At 44.9% G+C, this 15,007-nt stretch overlaps 1 pseudogene; it reads right to left on the bottom strand.

Annotated features, from left to right (window-relative positions):
* LOC136481822 (disease resistance protein RGA5-like) overlaps window positions 1-7,269 on the bottom strand; it is a 48,134-nt pseudogene extending 40,865 nt beyond the window's left edge.
* Between the last annotated feature and the right edge of the window lie 7,738 nt (window positions 7,270-15,007).

The raw sequence follows: 15,007 nt of genomic DNA, 5'->3' as shown, positions 1-15,007 counted from the left end.
TAAAAATATGTAACATATTGATATGCAAATTTTTGTACAGTAGTATGACTCTAATATGAAGCTAGGAAAAATATATAATCTGTTGTTTGACACTTTTCAATAGGGTTTCGAATTTAGGGCAAAATCAGCATTGCTGCCTTGTTATTTTTCTGTATGATGTTTCTATTGGTAACTTTGGGTGCAATTTTTATAGTAGCCTACTTGGAGCATGTAGTATGAAGTGTAATTTTTGTAGATTAAACTGTGTAGTTTTCATATATGTTCATTATTTCATTTAAATAACTAAATAAATTAAGAAAGGCATTAAAAGAAATGAATTGGTGGTGAACACCATACTTTCTGGTGATCTTATATCATGTGTGAACTTGTGATGCACTTGGTTTGGTCAGAAATGATGTTTGGTACATAAGTAAATATTTAATTTTAGCATTTTTATAATTCTGGACAATTTCTAGCACTTGGTGAATTAGGCTTTGATAATGGCGTTTGCTGGGAATTATGTGAATACCAAAGTTGTAGTTAACTTACTAAACTAGCTTGTGTTAAAATTTGGTGGCGTTTGGCCAAGTAGTTTAGGAGATATGGCTGTTCTCAGTTTGAGTCTAGTTTTGGCTGCTCTCTGTCTTGTGAAGACAGATTTCTGTTGTTAAGTGATTTCGACATAGTAAAAGTTGGAATCATGCCTTGAGGTCGGAAAATGAATTTTAGGCAATTTCATAAGCTTTCCAAATTGTCTTGTTGCATATCATTTGGATTTGTAAATCTTCAGTTATGGTCAGTTTACTATGCTACTGTATAGTCCTAGTTTTGCTGAAATATGAATGCTTGTGTGAATGCTTTGTAGCATTGTTCTTGTTGATTGTTTAGGTGATAGGCTAACTTGAGAAAATGCTTAGGTGCAGGTGCTAGGTCCTTAACTAAAGATGAGCAATTGTATATTAGGTTGTCTAAACTTGTTAAGTTAAAGTGATTTGAATAGAGCTTAAGTTGGAATATGTGTACTGCAGTAAGCATGTGCATTCCCCGAACATCCCTAACTTCGTTCATGTGCATCCATGATATTTATCTTGTGTATACATGCAATAGGTGTGCCGGAGGGAGTGATGCTTCTGGAGTTCGAGGGAGCGAGCCAGGAGGAGGAGCAGCCGGAGGAGCCCGAGGTTTAGGCAACCGATGAAGCAGCCGCTGAGGAGGAGTTGCCCGAGTGCCCTGATCACTGCCCATCCTCTTTCCTGAAAGGCAAGCCCCGGAGCATTTTAAGTCTCCTATGTTTTGAAAATGGTTACTTTGAGTATCTTTATTTGTTGATGCATTAAGTGATAGGAATTGGATGCAAACACTTGTTGCATATATATCTATTCCTTGTCTAGTAAACGTACCCTGAATCCTATTTAGGTCCAGGAGCAAATCAAAGCTTAGCCTTGCTTAGACCGGTAAAAATTGGGTGATTTCCTATCACCTGCAAGTTAGGATGATGTCTGGTCACGGTTGGCTATATTTTCTATCGTGGAAATAACCATGTGTTAATAATGAATGGAGACCGGGCGGGATGTTGATAGAGAAGCAACAAGGCAAGGAGGTCTTGGGTGTGGATCTATCCCCATCTGTGTCGTTTAAGGACCGATTCGCTGTACGTCCTCATGTCATGTTGAATGCAGCCTAACACTTAGCTGGCCAGATAAGTTGTTCCGACCGCGAAGCCTAGTAGCTCGATTCAGGCCAGAAACCTAGGAGTTGCGCGCATTCTGGAGGCAGTAAGGATGTGCTGGGGACATTGGTGTGAGTCCAAGGGGTCAGGTGCTTAAAATTCCTGCACTTCCTGGCAGAGTGTCACCCTTGAGGATGCGGCGCTTTCCAAACCCGCGACTCCTGAGTTGTATCAAAGGTGACTTGATTGCGACCCTGACGTGGGAAGCAGGGTTTGTGTTAGGAATACCCCTCCAGCTGGATACGAATCGATTCGAATCGTCGTCTCTCCCTGATAGTGAGAACTTGACTGAGCAGCGGCAACGTAGAATAACTTAATTGAACTTGATGGTTATAATGATGATGATGTTACAACACTATACTGGATATGGTTACTAATGTTTGGAGTTTAATCAATTGCTTGCTCTAGTACAGGTGCTAATCTAGTTGATAGGTTAATATGGATAACTTGCTGCTTACTAATAATTTGAATTATGCTCTCATATCATTAAAGCTTTTATGCAAAATGGTTGTCAAGCGAGATCCACTGATAAAGCATTGCATACTCCATGGTGTCATTTATTTTTGGTTTATGACGGGTAAGTCTTGCTAAGTACATTCTCGTACTCAGGGTTTATTCCCCCTTGTTGCCGATGACGTGCTCTATAACGGCTACTGCAAGTATTGTCTCCACCCTACGGGGGATGAAGACTAGATCATGGGGCATGATCGTCTATGCTATCTTATCATGTTGCTTTTGCTGGATATGACTATGGAACTGGCTTGTATTTGAACTAAGTGTGTGTGATGGTCTCAAACTACTTTGCTTTCGCTATTTATGAACTCGTGTTGTAATAACTATGTGAACTCCGATGTATGAGGTACTTGTGAAATGGATGTAACATGTGGCTTGTTATGTTGAATCACTACGATCTTGGTTGTATGCAAGTTGGTTTGAAATTCTTCGTGGTTTCAGTTGACTACAGGGTTTATATGGGTTCAAGTATGACGGTTTGATCACTCCGGTGATTGCTTTTGTACTTGTGCTCTTATAAATTGGTCGGTTCTGTTATAGGTTGCATCGAGGATGAGGGGGAAACACCCTATGTAGGGGATGTCAGCCCACTGGTCGGCCCTGCTGAAGGTGATGGGGACCTCGGACCATGGGCGATAGCTGGGGTTGGCGGCGGCGTCTTCCGTAGTGACGGCGAGCACCCGAACGTCCTGGTCGACTTCCTGGTCATGCTGGTGGTGATGTTCAATGCGGTTGCCCCTAGCTCCGCCCTGGAGGGGTTGCCTGTTTGTCGTGGTGCTGGTCGGTGAAATGACTTGGGCGGCGATCGGATCTTTGCACGGCTAATCGACGAATCGAGGTTGTGGAGTATGAAGGTCTCTGATCCTGGTGGATCTCGTTGACCTGACAGTGCACCGCTTTAAGCATGACGGCGACCTTGGTGACCTCTGGTGTCTACGGGAGCCAAGCAAGCTCGTTGGCAGCCACTGCCAGATTGGCGCTTGGAGTCTTGTAGATGCCGTGGCTGTCAACATGGACAAACTCATCATCAAGGTTGTGCTGGAGTGGCCTTCCTTGCGAGTCAAGCTGCTACTCGGCCATCGCAAGGGCAATCTTGTTTGCTCGGCGCTACGTGCGGTTGACGTTCCTGTTCTCACGAGCGGTGCGTTCCTTCTCAGTTTTGCCGTTCCAAGGGGGGCTGTCGATGCTGACATTGAAGATCGCGCCACCCTGGAAAGGAGGGAGAGGAAGTTGCTCAGTGGTGGTTTCAGCGAGAGTCTCCGTAGAGCCCTGGGACTCGGAGTCCGGATTTTCCTCCAAGATGGTTTGGAGGGATGTTTTAGGGCGTCAGTCGACGTGCAGCATGTTGATAGTCGGCGAAAGCTGGTTGGCGATCTGGTCGGCGAGAGGATGGACATCTCCAACCTGGTCGGTGAATTTGCCCCTTAGGGCATCTCGGTAGGTGGCGGCGATGTTGGTGAACCCGAAGGGTAGGGCCGTAACCCCTAGAGTTTCCTGAGCTGCCTCCGATAGATCTATATCGGAGGGTGGTCGGCGCTGAACGAGAGTGTCCAGAGCCGGTTCGGCAATAGAGAGGCAATTGGCGAGCTTCTAACCAACCTGATCAATAGATGCGATCAGATCATCATTGTTGATTTGCCTCCCCTAGTAGCGAGGAAGCGGGCGGCGAGTTGTTGATGAAGGCGACCTCGGAGGCGGTTCCGAGATCGGATCTGCAGTCGCAAGTGCTGGGGTGATCGGCGCAAAATCGATTTGCACCAGTTCGATGAGCTCTCTGACTCCGTCAGCGTTGATGATCTAGGAGATCAATCTGACCGTGAAGATCTGGCCAGGCTGTGGAAGGGACGAAGAGCCTGCGGAAAAAGCCATCTTGTTCGATAAGGAAACAGCACGCACACCCCTACCTGGCGCGCCAACTGTCGACAAAATATCGTCGACAGTCCTCCGAGGGGTATCCCACGAAGGTAGATTGATCGACAGAGGCGTGTAATCAAGAACAAGAAGGCAACAGAGACACACGAGTTAGATAGGTTCAGGCCGTCAGTATGACGTAATACCCTACTCCTGTGGTCTGTTGGTTTGTATTGGCTATCGTATGATATTGTGTGAGTTTGGAGGGGGTCCCTGCCCGTCTTATATAGTCCGGGGGGCAGGGTTACAAGTCGGTTAGATATGATGATATCCAGAAAGTAATAACAGATTACAGGAATCATGGGATCATACGTATCCTAACAGATCTTGTAGCATCTTCAGGATATCTTCCCGGTGTCTTGCGAGAGGCGCCGAGCAGAGTCGTACCCCGCAAGGCTTCGTCTTGTGGGCTGGGCTGCCCCTGGGAGTGCAGCCCATGTGGTTTGCCGTGGGTATCCGGGGTCGTACCCCCACAGCGCACCAACTTATGCAACTGGATAATACATGTTGGTAGGTTTTCAAGCTTGGCCCTTCTCACGTCTAGTATCTCAAGATGTTGCAGCTTTTCTATATCTTGTGGAAGCAAGCTTCTCACGTCTAGTGTCTCTAGACGATGCAGCTTTTTTATATCTTCTCGAAGCTTGCTGGCCGACATTTTGGTGAGTAACCTCAAGTACTTCAACTGACCTAAACTTTTGACATGTCCAAGAGGGCATTCACAAAATACAACTTCAATATTCAGCACTCGCAAGACTTGGCTGTTTAAGAACTCTATGGCATGCTTATTAACCAGAACTGAATTTGAGCCAAAGATATTGATGGATCGGATCTTAGCTCCATTTTTTATTGTCTTTGCAATCTCTTCTGCCCGGGAAGAAATGTCTTTTTGGATGGATAGATGGTGAATCTTGTTCGAAGAATAATTTTTAGAAAAACCATTACCATTCCATATTGTAACAAAGTTGTCCTCCACGGCCTTTGATACAATGAACTCAAGTATGACATCATGAACTCTGCACTGTTTCACTGTTGCGCCGTGTCCCCCAACCTTGGTAGGCTGCACCAAACTTCTATTGATGAGCTCATTCAAGTAACTTCTCCCTAGCTGCTCCATACTTTCCCTGTCCTGTCCAGGAATCAGTCCTTCGGCTACCCATAGCAATATCAACTGTCGGCAATCAATGGGATAATCCTCTGGAAACGCACTCAGATATAACAAACAGCTCTTTAGATGGTGAGGAAGGTCAACGTAACTCAGCAGCAAAATTTTTTTCAGCTTATCAATGGGAGAATCTTTGTCAACTGCAGCAGCAATATACCTCAATACATTGACCTAGACTTCCACTGCTTTGCTCCTGTTTGCTAATAAACCAGCTATACTGATTATGGCTAGTGGTAAGCCGCAACATTTCTTTAAAATATCATCGGATACTTTCCTCAAATCTGGGTGGCAATCATCACCGGACAAAAATAGCCTCTTAAAGAATAATCTTTGGGAGTCCTCATGACTAAGGGGCTTTGCTTGATACATTTGTGCAGCAATACCAGTACAACAAGATTTGGCTACTGCTTCAATGCGTGTTGTAGTGATAATTCTGCTTCCATTGTCATTGATAGGTAAGGCAGATCGTACAAGCTCCCATGCTGATACACTCTAGATATCATCAATCAAGATGAAGTACCTGCATACATTGGTTGTGGAATCATGTTATTAATTATGTAAGGCAAACCATGAAGCGTATTCCAGTGAAGTTAAAGATGTCGGAGAAATGTAAGATGGATTGCAGTGGCACACTTTTTTATTAGTAATTATTACACATGAGAAATACACTCTGTAAACTACCATTATTTAAAAAATATGTTATAACCTCCAAAATGGTAAGTGCCGCATTAGAACACCTAGAGACCACTCAAAAGACATGACGCATTCAGTTCAAAAGCTGAGTTCCAAAATGAGATATTTATGGATATTTAGAATTCTGGTCATATTTTCCAAGAAGTAATTTTACTGAGTATGGATTAGATGGTGTAAAGTAAAATTTTTACAAAAATGATGCACAGTTGACTTGAGTTTGTTCATTGTTGCAACATCTTTAATGATGACATTTGATAGATATGCTGAGCCATTGAAGTATCTGAGGTAATTTTATGCTGTCAAGTTCATTAGGCCAGGAAAAAATGAATCATTTTTTAAAATTCCCAGAAAATTTCATGAATGGCCTAATAATTAGGTGAGCTCATTTGATGAACAAATATTGCACGACATTATTCTAGCTAGATGAACTGGTTAACAGTTAGAAAAAGAAATAATATTGATTACCTCTTGTCCTTTAAGCATTCTTTCACTGTGCGGATGAGCTGCTCAACTGTCTCTAACATCTGTGACTGGTCAAAATGGCTCTTGCTTATTTGAGACAATATATCTCTAAGAAGTTTCTTCATATCTGGAGTTTGTGATACAGACACAAAAGCCCGGCTATCAAAAGCGGCTTCAGTGATTTTGTGGTACACCTCCATGGCGAGAGTGGTCTTCCCCTGTCCACCTATCCCATAGATGGACACCACCTTGTGCTCCTTGTCTTCACATCTCAATAAGCTGTTGATCTCCTCACGAGGACCATCGATTCCAACAAGATCCCTGGCCTCCTGAAAGAGTGCAGGTGCTCGAGGATCCAAGAGCACTGGCTGAGATGAAGAGGCGAGGAGACACTGATTGATGTCGTAGTAGCGTTTGCCCCGATCGCTCTGCTCGCTCACAAGGCTCTTGAGCTCTCGGATCTCCTCTGCTATTCCACCGTCCTCGAACAGCGTCTTCACCTTTTGCATGGCCTTGGAACCTCCATGGCTGTGGTTGAGCATGAAACGGTCGATGCAGTCCTCAATGTCGTAGGACAGCTCACGTACCTTGATCCTCCAGTCTTTAGCGAGTGGATCGATCTGGTTGTCGTCCTTGACTTCGAGCCTCAGTAGCACGGCTTCCATAGTGCTCAGCTCGTCTCTCAGGAAGCGGATCCCGCGCTTGACGTTTCTGGCGAGCTGGTACTTCTCGGTGAGCATGGCGGCCAGCTTGCCGATGACGGAGCCCATCACACTCGTGGCAGCGTTCGCCATCACTTCGGCCATCTGTACTCGCAGAGGCTGAGCACTCGCTCTCAGTGAAATGCTAGCTACCTTGTGTGGGGGTGGTGTGGTGGTGAAATGCAAGCAACGCGGGTTGGCCGTGCCTCACTCTCACACAGATGAGCTAGTCAAAGTCAAGTCAAGGTGTCCCCGCGTTGTCGTCCAAATAATTGTCGACCGCCGAGATCCAGCAGCAGGGAGCACAGCTAGGCAACGGCGCAAGAGATCAGTGCTTGCCCGTGGGACACTTTCATCGGTGGAGGTGGCGAGAGCTATGGATGAAAACGGTCGGGAAAATGTCTTAACCATTCCTGCTCCGGTATTTTTTGGCCGGGAACGGGAACGGGAACGGGAACGGGAAGGCCGGACGGGAAAACGAATCCAGTATTACGGGATATCGGGAACGGAATATTTCGAACGGGAACGCGTCAATTACGATCGGGAAGCGGTAACACAAAACGGAAACATCGATATATGTAACGACTGGAAACAGTGAGCTCGATGCAACAATAGCAACCATGCATAATCTATATGCAAACAATAGCAAACAGTGAGCTTGTCAGAATATCCTGTCAACGGCGTAATGGCTCGCACAGGTGTCCGGTGAGACGCTGACGTGACGGAGTGGAACGAGCTGCTCCCTCAGTCTCTCTGCCTGTCCATCTCGCGGCTCGGCGGTTGACCCCTTCGCGCGCTCAAGCTGATCTCGACCCGCTGGAGGGTGTCAGCTCTAGAGGAGCCTGAACGGCTCCGGCCACACGTGAGAACACTGAGAAGAAAACGAAGAGCTGACATCTATTGAACGTCTAGACTGAGACTGCGCTGCGTGTTGCGACGCTCGCTTTCGGTCCTCTGATGACGGATGAGGCAAACCCCTGACCGGTGCTGTAGATCCTGAGGATATGCACGGCTCTGTCAAATAAAAAGAAAATGGAAAAGAAAAATGAACAAAGGGCCAAACCTTGCTGCTCCTGTGCTCCATGCGTGAATTCCTAGGCCAAGCATGGAATGATGGGCCGCATGCTCCTTGCCTCCTCTCTTCCTGGGCCAAACCTTGCTTCCTGGGCCAAACCTTGCTGCTCCAAGGGAAAAACGGGAATTTCCCGCGGGAGGTTTCCCGGATAAATACGGGATCCGCTAATTCGGTCGGGAAATCACTCTAACCGATTTCGATACCGGATTCGTCGAATTTTCCCGGATTTCTTCCCGAATCCGTTTTTTCCCGAGAAAATGATATCCGGTCGGGAATTCCGGTATTCGGTGTCGGTCGGTACGGGAATTTCCCGTTCCCGCTTTCATCCCTAGCGAGAGCCGGAGAGGGATCAAAGGTGTGGACCCACATGCCCTGCGCCAGGAGAGATTGAGACAGAACGGAGACTCTGGACGCACATGATAGCCTCTGCCCGACCACCCAGGCACAAGTTACTGTACGTACACTACACCTGTCCTGTAAAATTCGACTGCCGGTTTTGAACAGTGCTTTCTGCTGCTGCTGCTTCGGGCTCTCACAAAAGCGCTGTGCCAACAGCCAGCAGCATCGGCTTATAATAGCAGCCGAACACTCTGAATTTGTTGGTTTGAGTACCGTGAGGGAGGAATGTCGCATCAATTCGTAGCTCATGGTGGCGCAAATAGTGGGATTCCTTTTCCACGAAGTCTCCTACACTTTATTTTTTCTTTATTTATTCCTAAAGACACGATGTCCACTTTCCCTGTCTCATTCTCGTCTTTTTTCGATAGACCAATTTTTCTTTGTCGGCCATCTCCACTTGCAAGCGAAATTCTGGTTGCACTACAAACACACGCGCGGTGCCCTTGTCCGAGGTTACCAGCCTTCGCGATTGTTTTTATTTTTACTGGCCCAGAGCGTGAATGAAGATAAACACCGTATATGAATTCAAAGTACTAATACAGAGTTACAGACCGGTCTCAATTGTGCTATGGCTTTTGTTAAAACAATCACTACTGCATAATTTTTTTTGTGAGACAGTGCCCAAGAATTAACGGAGATGGACACACTAGAGTGTCAGCCTCCATTAGTGCTTGCCCACCCAAGGATAAGCGACCGCCTCCGATAATGTTTAACAGAGACAGATGACTTAAGCGAACCGCCTCAGTTAAGGTCTATGAACGGAGGTGGACACTGTAAGACAACTGCCTCTGTTAATCTATTAACCGAGACGGACGTCGTTAGACAGCCGCTTCCATTAACAGACCATTAACGGAGGCGGTCGCGTTAACGTATCCGTCTCCATCTTCTTTCTCCATGTGCCTTCTCATTAATTTGGACGGGGTTTGAGCTCTAGAACTCTGAAAAACACCACTTTTTAGGCGGAGGGGGGAGTTTTGCTCTTGGATTCTTCAAGGAGGAGACCGTAGGAGGATGGTTTGCGCTCTCACATCCTTTTTTGCGCTCTTTTTCAAGCTTTTTGTGATCTAGTCTAGATCTATGGTGGAGGAGAGAAAAACTAGATTTTGTTCTTTATTTTTATGGTTTTGTTTGTAATGCTTCTATATTTATGTTTGTGTGTGACAAAGAAGACAAGCTCTTTACATGCATAATGCAAGTTAATTATGTCTTCAAGTGTGTTTTTTTGTGTTAATTATAGATTTTAATTAATGGTAGTTGTATGTAATATGTGATGAAATCCAGTGTACATAAGTTAATTATAGATTTTAATTAATGTTAGTTGTATGTATAATCTGCAATTTTAATTATAGATGGCTGCATTCAAAGATTGTGATGAAGCTCTATACATTTGGATGCAGTTTATTTCCTGAAAGAGAAGATATATATATACATGCATGCACCATCTCATTTTCATGCATCTTAATATATTATTTTTCTGCTATGTACAAGGTTAACTGCCATCATGGAAAGGTCAGAATGGATGTACCAGATATCGAGGATATCACACCCTTTCATACAAGAAGTGACAAAGTTTGTTGACACTGCTCGAAAGCATGCTTTGAGTGTGAATCGGCAGGGAAGCATATGTCTGGTGCTCTCACTGCAAGAATGGGCGTGTCTGGATGCTAGATGGCGGTGATGTCAAATCTCACTTGATCTGGTGAGGTCTCGTCCAGGGATACACAGTTTGGAAGTTTCACAGCGAAGGAGATGCTAGTGGTGCATCCGGAGGAACATCATCGTTAGAGCATGCATACCATGGAGGAGGAGCCTCGTCAGGGAGGCACGGCGTTGTTGGCAACGATGATTTTATCATGATGGATAATTTTGTCCAAGACACGGTCAATGACGGGGGTGATGATGATGAGGAGGAGGATAATGGTGAGGCGGTTTTGGAGGACCCCGAGGACGCGAAGTTCTTTGAGGATTTCATTAACCACCTCGACAGTGATGACCTGCTGCATGAGAACCCCAGGTGGCTAGACAACTTCAAAGAGATGAAGAAGGCGGCAAATGATCCGATCTATAAGGATTGTCCGAAGGAATGGACGGTGTTGCGTTTCAATCTGTAGATGCTGATGTTGAAGGCTCATTTCGAATGGTCTGACGCTAGCTTCAACGAGTTGTTACGTCTCCTTGGTTCCCTGCTTCCAAAGGATAACAAAGTGCTAATACGTATCGGGCATGGGGTTGCGGGCGCTAGGCCCAAGCGGGCCCGGCCTAGGCAAACCTAGTCGGAAAACGAAGGAGCAAGAAAGCCGGTCATGGTGGAAACTCACCAGAGAAGAAGAAAGGACAGGGACGTGATGAAACGGTGATAGATTTGCAAAAACAAGTATACCACGGCATAGAGAATGATGAAATCTACCTTGTGGTGGTGGTTGACGCCGGAACGCGAGGGTTTAGCCGGAAAAGCTCGCTAGAGAGTTCACCGGAAACCTAGCTTTTCGGAACTTTGGCTTTAGACCTGGGACAATAGGAGTGATAGCTGGAGAAAAGGATTGTACTTCTGGAAAGCATGCGCCGAGGAGAACACCGACAAATATATGTCTTGGGTTTAGAAAAGTTTCAGAATTCCTTAATTTCAGGATTTATTTCCTGTTTTAATATAATTCTAGGAAATATCAGAAATCATATTTAAGCCACGAAAAATCACCGAAACTAGAGAAAATTCTGAGAAAATTCCCAGAGGTAGATATGACCATTATGGATTAAAAGAATGAGTTTGAAGCTCATGAAAAGATTATTAGAAAGATCAAGAAAATGATTAAGCTCAAGGAAAAAGGAATTTAATTCTAGAAAAGGTTGGAAAAAATCCCAAAGAGAGAAAATCGTTGTCCTAACGTATTTTGAATCATTTTCACACATAAACACCAAATGCAACCGACATGAATGCAAAGCCCTGTCGAGTTAAATTATAAAAGATATTTAAAAATCACATTTTTGCACTTTTTAAACTGCTGAAAGCCGTTTTAAATCTTAGAAATTCTAGAAAAACTTTAAAATTATTATTTATTTAGTTTAACCTATTCACAACCTAAAATAGGAATTTTGGTGTGTGACACTGGCTCGCTCGTGCCCGCACACTGCCAGGCGGTCGGGCGTCTACGATGGCGACCGGCTTGCACGCTTGCACGTCCTTCGCGGTGGCTTGGGGGCGACCGAATCTATGCCCCGAGGTGCGGCAATGGCTTGGGGTGGCCGGGCCCGAGCCATGTGACAGTGGTCGGGTGCTCGCTCCCGAGCGCCGGCGGGGCCTAGCAACGGCCGTGGTGGCCGGGCCAGCGCCAGCCCCTCCTTACGGTGGTTGCGGGTGGCGTGCTTGCCTGTGGCAGTGGCGGCCGGCAGCCCTAGCTTGGGGTGGGCCCAGATCTGCACGTCCATAGGTGTTGCCCTTGTGTTCATGGCTGCACAACACTTCGGGGCTGGCAAGGTGCTTCGGTTCGTCTCCGACATTTGGACGGCAACTGCGTCAGAGCTGCTTTCGTGTTGCCGAGCGTTGTCGAAACACCGCCGAACTTGTTATTCAGCGCTTCTGGGCCAATGTTTGGTTGCTGAAAGGATCAAGATACCCAAGAGAGGGGGTGAATTGGGCTTTTCTAAATTTTTTTGCAATAATTAAGTTCTATACTTTGCCCACTTCACCCCTAGTGCCTAATTGTGTATCCTATTGTTCTATCGCACAGAGAGTTTAGCAACCTAGGTTCCACTCCTACTCTAGCATGGCAATTCTAGGAATGTAAAGACAAGACAAGAATTGAATTGCTCAAAGTAAATGCTCAAAGTAAAGAGAGGGAAGTAACATGGCGACATTTTGCTGAGGTATCGGAGAGTCAGCACTCTCCACTAGTCCTCGTTGGAGCACCCGCGCAAGGGTATCGCTCCCCTTGATCCGTGCAAGGATCAAGTGCTCTCTAGGGGCTGATTCTTCGCCACTTCGGCATGGTGAATCATCCACAACCGCTCACAAGATGTTGATGTTGAGATTGATATTGAGCTATGGCTTTCTTCTCTTTGTTTGCCTTGAAACCAATACCACACTTGTCATTCTTCATCACGGTGTTCATAAGTAGCCCACTTTGAAGATTATGCCCTTTTGTGAACTTGTACAAGCCAATGGTGAGATGAGTCTTCTCAATTTTGAGTCTCTTGTTCTCCTCTCTAAGCATCTCAATGTCAAGAGCCATATCATAATCTTCACCTTGCTTCTCAATGACAATTGTTTTGTTGGTTGATTGCTTTTCAAGATCTTTCTTTAGCTTCTCATTCTCATTCTTGATCTTGACAAAATCATCATAATGATCGGCCACAACCACTTGCTTGCCTTTGCTACTAGATCCTTGCTTAATGTTCTCATCAATCAAATCATCACATGATGTAGCTATATCAATCTTAACAACATGGTTAGTAGCATCATGTGTTTCATTGGATAAGAGCTCATTTGAAATGACAAGGTTATCATGATTGACCTTGAGAGTGGAATATTCTTCTTTTAGCAAGCTATATTTAGTGTTGAGCTCCTTGTGTATCCCCTCAAGTTTATCATGTTTTTCTTTAAGCTCTTTTAGATTGGCTTTGAGCTCCTTGACGGTGGACGACACAACTTTATTTTCATCTCTAAGCTCAATACTAGCTTTTTTGGCTATGTCATACTTTGCTAAGTGTGATTCATTCTCAAGTTCTAGCTTTTCATTTTTAGCTTTTTTCTTTCTTATGATTTTAGAGTACTTGTTAAGCAAGGCAACTAGTTCATCATAAGAAGGTGCTTCGAATTCATCATCACTATCACTACCACTTTCATTGCCACTACTATCATCATCACTTTGTACCTTTCGATCACCCTTGGCCATAAGGCATAGGTGTGTAGAGGATGATGGCGGTGGTGGTGGTGGAGGTAGTGAAGTCCCAATCACAAGAGCGGACACCTTCTCCTTCTCATCATCATTATCTTCACCGGATGAGCCACTTGATGATTCAATATCCATGAGCCAATCACCAACAATGTAAGCTTTGCCATTCTTCTTCTTGCTGTGTTAATTCTTCTTGCCATCTCTCTTCTTGTATGGATTTTCTTTCTTCTTCTCATCATCACTTGAGTCATCTTTGTTGTCTTTGTACTTCTTCTTGTATTTGTCTTTATTGGGCTTAGGACATTGATGAGCTAGATGGCCAAGATCACCACAATTGTAGCAATCCATTTCGGAGATGGACTTCCTCTTGCTACTAGTGAAGAATTTCTTCTTCTTGGAATCAAACTTGACACCATTCTTGTTTAGCTTTTTGAGTATCTTGGTGGTCTTCCCCACCATGAGAGCAATGTTGGTGTCATCTTCATCTTCACTTGAGCTTTCAAGAGCCACTTTTGCCTTGCCCTTCTTCTCTTGGCTTGCCTTGAAAGCCAAATCTTTCTTCTTGTTGGAAGAGGAAGAGCCATATTGTGGAGTGATGTGCATGTACATCTCATGCACATTGATCTTCCCCAATATTTGTGTTGGTGTAGATGTGGAAAGATCACCTTAATGTAGCATGGTCACAATATGCCCATACTTGTCAATGGGATGAACACTCAATATTTTTCTTACAACATCGGATGGTTGCAATTGTGTAAGTCCAAGCCCATTGACTTCCTCTACAAGCACATTCAAGCGTGAATACATCTCATTAGCACATTCATTAGGAAACATTTGAAATGAGTTAAGCTTTTTGATAACAATATGATAGCGTTCCTCATGCTCACTCTTAGTTCTCTCATGGAGCGTACAAATGTCCGACCATAGTGCATGGGAGTCTTTGTGGTTCCAGACACGGTTGAAGACATCTTTGCAAAGACCTCTAAAGAGGGTGTTTTTGGCCTTTGAATTCCACTTTTCATAGTTAGCCGCATCACCAACAAGGTTGGTGGGATCCTTAGGTTTGGGGAAGCCTTGTGTGGCGGCTCTAAGCACTCTAACATCTATAGCCTCTAGATACACCTCCATGTGAATTTTCCAATAAGGAAAATCATCTCCCTCAAAGTAGGGAGGGGGTCCATCCCCATGAGATATCTTGCTCTAGGCGGTTAAGCCTAAATCAAAGAGCACTCGGCTCTGATACCAATTGAAAGGATCAAGATCCCCAAAAGAGGAGGGGTGAATTGGGCTTTTCTAAAAATTCTTGCAATAATTAAGTCCTATACTTAGCCCACTTCACCCCTAGTTCTGAATTGTGTATCCCATTGTTCTATCGCACAAAGAGTTTAGCAACCTAGGTTCCAATCCTACTCTAGCATGGCAATTCTTGGAATGTAAAGACAAGAATTGAATTGCTCAAAGTAAATACTCAAGGTAAAGAGAGGGAAGGAACAC

This window comes from Miscanthus floridulus, chromosome 9, assembly GCF_019320115.1.
Source record: "Miscanthus floridulus cultivar M001 chromosome 9, ASM1932011v1, whole genome shotgun sequence".
Lineage (NCBI taxonomy): Eukaryota > Viridiplantae > Streptophyta > Magnoliopsida > Poales > Poaceae > Miscanthus > Miscanthus floridulus.
The sequence above is the reverse complement of the archived record's forward strand: the minus strand, read 5'-3'. Positions and strand labels throughout refer to the sequence as shown.